Below are 9,745 nucleotides of genomic sequence, written 5' to 3' on the forward strand. Positions count from 1 at the left end.
ATATAAAGTTTCATAATCAAACCCAGCTAAGACGGAAAATATTTTGTGAACCAGGTTACTCTGGCTACTCTTAAAATCCTAAAAACTCTGGCTACTCTGGCCAGCCAGACTAACCAGAGCAAATAAAATCCAGGTGACTTGGGCTATTCTGGATACTATGGCTGACCAGAGTAGCCAGAACATTTTAACATCCTAGAAACTCTAGCTTTTCTTGCTGAACTCTGGCTACTGTGCATGAAATTAGCCAGAGCAGCCAGAGTAGCCAGAGTTCAGCCAGAGTTTAGCTCGAGTTCAGCCAGAGTAGCCAGAGTTCAACCAGAGAAGTCATAACTCTGGTTACTCTGGCTGGCCAAACGGCGTTAAACCCAAGACTTACAAACAAAAGTAAACGGAAAAAGAAAGCAGACCATAAACGTTATACCTGTATGCGTCTAAGAAAACGTTTCTTAAGATATTAATGTATTTTGTTTTACGTTTCTCAATAAATTTAGAGCTTTCTAAAATAGAGATGTTTGAATACGCCATATTCCAACAGTTGTGTACTGTATCATTATTTCAGAAAATTTGTACTTTACATTTTCACATTAACGAAGATCAACAACTTATTAGTCCGTATTTTCTTTAAAAAATCTGTTTATTTTGCTAGTTTGGAGCGGACATATTAATATTGCAGGTAGCTTCCTGCTTTTTGTACAGCTAAAATGTGAATATATACTGGAAATCCGCCTGTCTTTTTTCTGTTCTAAATCAAGGAAGTTCTGCACGATTGATAAGCAGGAAGTTATATAGTAACGTCAACCAATAAGTAAAACAACAATATTAGGCTACTATCTTTTTGAAGATAAATGTCAAAGCGTTTGAATGGTGAAAGTGGTAAAAGATCATCTTGACCTCTTATATATTTATATGTTAAAATCAAGAGATCTAAGAGTTCTTATCTTTTCTCTTAATCTAATACTTCATTTCTGTACAATGCCAAAATTAAATGATGAGATAGATGAGAAGAAACCAAAGAGAGAAAACACAAGTTAAGTGATGAGGAAGGGCTAAGATGAACAATGGCTGAAATATAGCAAACATCATTTAATCCCGCCTAGGGACGTGAAACTCACAGTTTAAAAGGAACAAGAAAATTATAACCCCAAGTGTTATATGTTGAAGATTACGGTGGTGTATTTACTTACATGGTATTGTTGTTGTTGTTGTTGTTTTCTTCACCTCCTCATTAAGAGATCGGCTTATGAATACGCAGCAATAAATAATGAATAAACAGTTTACTACTATAAACACCTTTACACTTTATACAGTCATATACTGTTCAACTGGTATTTTGGAAGGACAAACTGTCAATGATATGCAATCTGCCACCTTTCAAGAAAGACCATTGTTCTGTTATTGGTAAAGGTCAGCCTGTAAGAAACCTACATTGAGATAATAGAGAAAAGATACCTTAAAATGCAAGTCACCTTGGTTCAAACTGAATAATCAAAGTATAAAACTAAAAATATAAGACATTTTTAACTTAATACAAGTAAAAAATTGCTGAAAGATGCAGCAAATAGATGGTCGCACGGCCCAAAAAACAAAGTGTTTGACCCAAGGCGTCTGGTCCGGATCAACTGTCGCCAAGATTACTTAGAGAACTTTCTCTCGAAACAGCTCCTTTTCTCACTAAAGTCTTCCAGAACTCACTGAAAACTGGCTTGTATAGTTCCAGAGGATTGGAAGGTCGAAAGCAGCTCAATTTTCATGTGTTCGCCTTTCGCACTCCAAGGCGAATACACGAAATAACGAAACATCGAAGGCAAAATAACGAAGTTTTAACACCCGCCGATACGAAAAGTGATTAATTTAAATGTTCATGTGTTCGCTCTGAAAGTTCGTTATTTCGCCATCAATGTTTCGTTACTTCGTGTATTCGCCTCGAGAGACGAAAGGCGAACACACGACAAATAAGCATTATTTCGAACACACGAAATGGCAAAAATCAGCCACCATACCGGAGTAAGAAATTGTTTATCTCTTTTAATAAAGCATGCCAGTAAAATATATGAAGCATCCAATCCGAAGTAATAAAGAAATTTTACCTATTTATTTACTATTTCTTCCGTGAATCATTTTCAGTTGACATAATTAAAATGACCGGAAATGTAGGGATAACTAAGATAGTTTTCCTGTCCTATTTTTTTAGTTGGATAACAAAGGGCTGGTAACTGTAGTTACCATATTATCACATGCAAACCATGCAATTTTAACCTATAGGCAGGAAAAAATTCATGCATAACTACTGCAACAGTCCGCACTTTGCACAGCAAATTACGTAAAGATCAAATTATTTAATGTCCTAAGGAAAGTACGACATTTATTTTGATGAAATTTGTCAACGAACAGACGATTTTTAAAAAAGTTAAAACCCACAGAATTTCACAAGTTAAAGTGTGTTGAGAAAGCTGGCTGGAAAAAGAACAATTTCTGCTACCAATATATATGCGTCAAATTATATGTCAGGATACGAGTTATATGAGAAGTGCCTACACCTTTAAGTATCTTGAACAATGAAATGGGTCCAATCGCTAAAGTGACTATTCTTAGACCAGCTTACAAACTATATAGAATGTCCTTTTGTTAAAACGTGTAGCTGGTGAGACCAAGTATCTCATACAGTCTAAAACCTGTCTATAAAGACCACCCTTGGGAGAGCCAAACTGTGGTCTTTATTGGGAGATGGTCTTTATTTACAGGTTTAAATATACTGTACATGTTAAAATGGGAAACAAAATATGTGGTCTTTAGAGCCAGATAATCTCTGTTCAGAGGTGGTCTTTAAAACAGGTTTGACTGTATATAGAATTTTCCTCTGGCTACCTTGCCTAAATGATTTTCGTACCAGCGATTCGTAAATGATTTCAATCAGGAGCTAAATAATTTCAGGGATCAGGCAAATAACTAAATATTTCAAACTAATAATTTTCAATTAACGATAATCATCTCAAACTCATATAAGCCGGAGATACTACACTTAAATGTTTTGTTGTTGTTGTTGTTGTTGTTGAAACTCCCGTCTTTGAATCAACAACATACGAGTCCTATCGCATAGATGCTCAGCCTATGTCCTTTTAATTGAAGTTGTAACTCATTAAGATTGCCCTGACTCCTGCATGCTCAGCACCTATATCACATATAGCATTCAACTACCATATAGGTATAACCCCGTTGCATTAGCTTTACTTCGCCAATAACGCTGAACCTCGTCCATAAGCTGGAAATCTCCTACTGTCTTAGTAGATTACCAAAACCTATGTCTCTACCTCACCTTTCCGATGCTCAACCTATATTTGCTATCATCTATAGCACTCATCTTCCCTTAAGGTATAACTCCTATGCGCTTGCCTCATAGTTCAAAACCTTGTTGAAATTCTGAAACTCTTCTTTATGTTATGAACTTCAAACGTTTTCTTTTTAATAACTTATCCGCCCTGACAGGTTAGTTGCAATAACTTCTTTATCAAGGTACTGGGATAAATTATTAGTTAAATCCTTGATGTTTCTTCTTCGATCGCTGGATACAGAATGATCTCTCCCAGTCAGTCAGTGTTTAAGTTTAAAAACGGTCCTTCCGCCCTTTCAGACACAATGAAGCATAGAAATGCCACGTAGAATATGACCGCGAACATGACCATTTTCATGTTCTCAAAGTGTAATTTTTGTTCGAATATAGGGGTGTAGATAACCTCTCTGTAATTACCGGAGAGTTTAGTCCAAAAAGAATTCTGTAGTCAAATTATGACTATAAGTACAGCAGCCAATGAGACCTAAACTTACTCAAGTCCGAGTTTCTTTAGAGTCTGGGTGGAAAAGCTAACACATCGGACCGGACCGGACACGCGTTCCTAGCGTTGACAATATAGAAGGAGTAGGAGCATGTAGACCGCTTTGTTGGTCGGGCTCTGGAAACCCCAGCGGAGTAATGCCAAGCAGGAACCTGGATTGCGCCGCCGATGCCACACCTGTCGTTGTCGTCGAATCCTCTTCGCCGTGCTATTTTAACCAGTCAGCAGTGTTTCAACCAGTCTTCACCCTCCCCCCTAAGAGAAGCACAATGAGTCTACCTTCCCTTTTGAGGCTTGGGCCGTGTCGTCTGTTAGTCGTCGTTCACGGCCCTTAGCAGGTGTGGATGGGACGTCGTCGCCAGACGATCACACAAACAAACGTCCCTTTCGGGGTGCCACTGAATTTTGAATTTGGAAAATGATCTAAATTGCATGCCAAATGAGAAGATAACCAAAGATTTGCCAAAATGTTTAAAAAGTTTTAGGGAGATTCCCTTCACCCCCCCCCCCCCCCCCCCCGCCCACACCTTTTAAACTTAACTTTAAAATCATCAAGATTTATTTACAAGGTATATGTGTTTTATAAAAGATTGAAAACAACATGAGAACTTACCTTGAAACAAAAATTTGCTAGATTTTATTTTGTCAATTTAGGCAAATAGGAGCTTGTTTTACCGTCTTAATAATTGTTTTAATCTTTTCATATTTGTTTTCTGTTATGATTTTTGTAATGTAATTCTATTTCAAAATGATCATGAACTATAAACATGATGTCTATCACTTTTCTTCTTTTTGATACTTATCTATGAAAAAAAACTTAAAGCAGCATGCCCACGGGTGGTAAACGCGCAATCCAATTCCCACTGGGAATACGCTATAAATGGGTTGCGCGACTTCCGGTGCTGGTGTTGCGCATCAATATATACAAAATCGAGGAAGGTGTTTTTTTGTTTTTGTAAATAATGACACATTTACGAGTGCTTTCGAAAAAAAGCAAAATGCTATTCGACACAATAATGAATAACGATCATATGTGTGATATACCAACTTATAAATTTAAGAATCAGCTCTGTTATTACGAAAACACTGCTGGCTCGAGCTGTCAAAAAAGCATGGAATCATGAAAAATGCAAATTTTCTAACTCTTGTGCCTTCTCTCTGGAAATGTGACGCTTCTAATGATCAAACACGTGTAAAACAGTCATTAATATTACCTACACTTGAATGAAATGTTGCTTTTGGGGGAAAGATTGGCAAAAAATAATCGGGAATGGGGTTGCGCCCCGGGAATGGAGTTGCGCGTATACATTATATACATTATGATGTATACGAGCAACTCCATTCACGGTGCGCAATCCCATTCCCGATTATTTTTTTGTCAATTATGTCCCAGTAAGCAGGATTTGAAGCAAATAATTTTGATATTCGTTACTTTATAACAGTTGAGTTATCATAAAAAGCATCAGATGTCCTCAGATTAGGCATATGAGGTCAGAAACTTCCATTTTTGTTGATTTCATATTTTTTTCACGCTTCGTGTCGCCTGAGTTTTTGTGATAATAGAGCCGAATCATAAATTACAAATCAGATATTTTACACATATGATGTATTACCATATTTGTGTCGAATAGCATTTTGCTTTTTTCGAGAAAATTTATTCTTGTCTCATACTAAGCAAAATCATAACTTCACATACCTCAATTTCGTCTTTTTTTACGCGCAACACCAGCACCGGACGTTGCACAACCCATTTTAAGCGTATTCCCGGCGGGAATTGGATTGCGCGTTTACCACCCGTGATGCCTACAGATTTGACTAAAAATAATTTTTCTTTCAAATTGAAGTTTGGTCATATTATGAACATTAGAATATGAATTTTTGTTTCTAAAATAGTCTAAAAGTTCTAAATCAAGAAATAATGATGACCGCGTCGGGAATCGAACCCCGGACCGCCGCGGCAATAAAGACATTTTCCTGCCGTCATAGCCAATAGCGCTATAGCTGAAGTAGCGAATAATGACTTCAAAATATAGATATTTATAATCGAGACAGTTTACAAAGCGTGACAAACACTTTTCGATTTCTATCGTAAAAAGTAGTAAAAACAGCAAATTCTCATGTGTTTCCGTAGCATAAAGCTTGTCAATAATTAAGTTTTAAAGCCTTCTTAATTTTTTTTTATTTATACCATAGCAAAAGTGCGCTTTGATTAGTGCTATTTATAGAACTTGTATCTGATTGGTTCAAATTCGTACACGGTGTTCTACAGAGTACTTACGCTAACAAAGAGCTGGTTTCCTTCAACTAATGCATGGTGTCACCCCGGTATCGAAGTACTTCCGGGTCGTTGTATCTTAGGAAGTAGTTCTTGAAATTTTGAAGTTCCCAATTTAACGCTATCCCTACTTTGACATGTTAAATTCCAAATGTATTTATTGATACTGTGTACATTTTTTGTCATTTCTGATGTCTTTAACAGTTGTTTTATGTGTGTTTTTTCAGAACTACATTTCTGTGCGGAATGATTAAATAATTACACCAGACTGGCCAAAGTGTGGAATAGTGATATTGCTGCTTCTTTAAAGTTACTGCGTGAAAACTTCTCTTGTTGGACTCAAGCTGGTAAACCAAAAGACCCTAACAACCAAATGTTACTTGAAGTTAAGGACGCTAAGCGTCGTTTTCGGAGGGAATGTAGACAAGAACACGCTCGGCGAACCCCAACCTTTAGACTCAGTATTATGGAAAACAGAACGAGAGATCCGAAACTGTTTTGTTTTTCAAACTTGTCAACAGACACAGGAAAAAGTCAAAGTCTTTTATTGAGGACCTTCATGTGGGTAATTGTTAATATAAAGGGATTCAAGTAATCTTGGATGGCTTTAATGAACACTTCTCTAATTAGCACAGGAAGCTTAAAACTCCAACTTAGATGATGACTATAATAACATGGTGGAGATGGAGCTCGAGCACATAAAGGCCATGGCCTTATCTCGAAACATTCAGGAAGCCTCTATGACAGAATTGAAGAAGGCAATGGCGTCTATTAATAAAGGTAAAGCAGCGGATATTTATGGGTTAACCATTGAAAGTCTACTCAACTCATAGAGCAATACTCATCCTAGTCAGCCTGGTTTTTGAGACCGGAGAAGTTCCACAGTCCCTTAAGGTCAGTCTATTGACACCAGTCTTTAAGAACAAAGGTGATACTTGTTCAGCCTTAAACTATAGAGGCATTACAGTTCTGCCGGTGCTTGAAAAAGTTATAGAAACCATTGTAAAAAAACAGAGTATCTGCAACTTTCCAAGAAAATCAACACCCTTACCAACGCGACTTTACTGCAGATACTTCACTCCTTCACGCATCTTTAATTCTTGAAGAGCTGATTAGGGAAAGCAAAGACCAATCTGAAGATCTGGAGATAATTTTTCTTGATCCCAAGCAGGCCTTTGACGTTGTCAGCCATCGCATTTACTTCGCAGAGTTTACCAGTCCGGAATAATGGACAAACACTGGGCGCTTATTTACAGTATTCATCAACAGACCGAGAGTGTTGTCAAGTGGGACTCTCAGTTGTCTGAACCATTTCCAGTGTATCAGGGGGTTCGTCAAGGTGGGGTTATGAATACAGATCTTTATAACTTATATGTCAATCCCCTATACTCCATAGGCTTGCAGATGCTCCATATGGATGCAGAATTGGTAATATAAAATGTAATGCTACAGCTTATGCTGATGACATTACAATCAACTCCAAAAAGTCTGATGACTCCAGAATTTTACTGTCAATGGCCGAAGGTTACTCCAACCTTGAAAGATACATTCTTCAACCAAAGAAAACGGAAGCGCTTAAAGTCTTTCCAATAAAGTCTAATCAAACTCATAATGAAATATATAAAATATACGACAATGAAATAGCCATGTTAATTCAAGTACCCATCTAGGTCTTAAGGGAGCCAGTTCTATTAAAGTCAATGTGGAAGAGAATGTTGACAGAAACATACAGAAGGCTAGACGCACAGTGTACAGTTTCTTGCCAGTGAGTGGGAATGCACGCCTCAGGAGGACTTGATAGTCTATTTTACACTTGTTCCGAATGTATGTTACACCCATTCTTTTGTATGGTCTGGAAATCATCCTCCCAAGGACAAAATAACTTGATAAGCTGGAACTGTTCCAGAAAAAATTTTTTAAACAGCTTTTTGTCTTACCATCGAATACAGCAAACGCAGCAGTCTACTTTTTGACCGGTTTTTGCCCATAGAAGCTCAGATCCATAAAAGAGCTTTAATAATGTACACTAATTTTTTACAACTTGATTCAAGATCACAGAGTTTCTGTATAGCCTTCTTATCATATTTGTCAACATTCAACACTCTCGAACAGTCAATTATCAAAGAAACTTTTTGAAAATCCTCCAAGTGATTCCAGTTGAGTTCCCTGATTGCAGACAGTTCGTAGCTCATGTGATCATTGTTTACGGCTGTACACATGCAAATTTAAGCTTTAAAAACTATTCGTTTTCATCACAAACAAAGCTTAAGTGAGTTTGCATCGGTGACAACCGGGCTTGGCTTCTAAAATCTTTGATAAACCTCAAAACCACCACTTTAGTTTACACGTTTGTACCGTGTGCCTTTGCAGTGAGCTATTTCTTTCCCTTAGTTTAGGTTAACTCCGGGGTAGTATCAAAGAAATATCTAGAAAAACGCTATACCTTAAGCTTCAAAGTGTTCCGCGAAATACCACAATTTAGCAACTTACATGTTTTTCTGACTCTCCTCTACAATTTTACCCGTGTCTTTCATTTTTGACAGATGTTTATATGCGTATAGAAACTGGCGCATTTTCGTATAGAAGCAGCGGAACGCAAAAGAAGAAAAATCGTATAGAAGCCTTTTTGATTAACCACCGTGTATTTTTCAGAAATAAATTTTGCTATTTCTTACACTGTGCTATTGGGAATTTATTGTTTTATGTATGTTTATATTTTGTTTCACAAGATTATTTTTCTAAGTACCTAAGTAAGTGTTCGAGATTTCGACGAATAAAAAAGTACATCAGGCCCGAAATCCACGAAGAAGCTTAAGTAATTACTTTAATTACTTAAGTATTTTTCGTGACATTGGGGCCTGGCAGATCTTTTCAAAATGTTGAAATGACAAACCCTGTCAACTGTAAGTCTAACATGCAGATAAATGTTAAGCCTCTTAACACTGTATGATATGTACTATAAATGAATTCCTGCTGTATACGTTTAATGTAATAATTATAAAACAGATTATTTTCAGGAACTAAATAGGAATGGATAATGTATCAGATTGTAGCGTGAAACAGGAGCGTGCCTTATTCCTAATATCTAAATATGTATAATAATAATTTTTCTTGGGCTACTTTGCCTAATGATTTTAACTTTTCAAATATATAAATTTTCCTCAGGTTTCCTAACCTTATGATTGGCTTATATTCTAAGAAATGATTTTCAATCTCAAAACAACTGAACAATTTAAATCACAAAATATGAAATAGTTCAAACTCTCAAAATAGTTTCAACTCTCAAACAACTCTTCGTTCGAATGCTTATTTAAGGAATCTTAAATAGATCTCCTCTATTTAAGAACTCTAAATATATTTCTATATAATATATCTCTATATATATTCTAAACACTTTCATACATTTGCCCATGAGTTTTACTGGAACAGTAAAATATTTTTAATGCCAGATATCTGAGATTTCTGTGCATCAGTAAATATAAGTACTGCTCCGATCCGACACTTACATGGACAACAAGCAGACTGACTCTACAGCATTGAACAGATCTATTTATACCCCAGTCATATCCCGCAGCAAATAATTCGACTATTCTGATTGGCTAAAATTCTCAATCATACCCCGCAACAAATATTAAAGCTA

Source organism: Mercenaria mercenaria, chromosome 7 (assembly GCF_021730395.1).
Source record: "Mercenaria mercenaria strain notata chromosome 7, MADL_Memer_1, whole genome shotgun sequence".
NCBI lineage: Eukaryota > Metazoa > Mollusca > Bivalvia > Venerida > Veneridae > Mercenaria > Mercenaria mercenaria.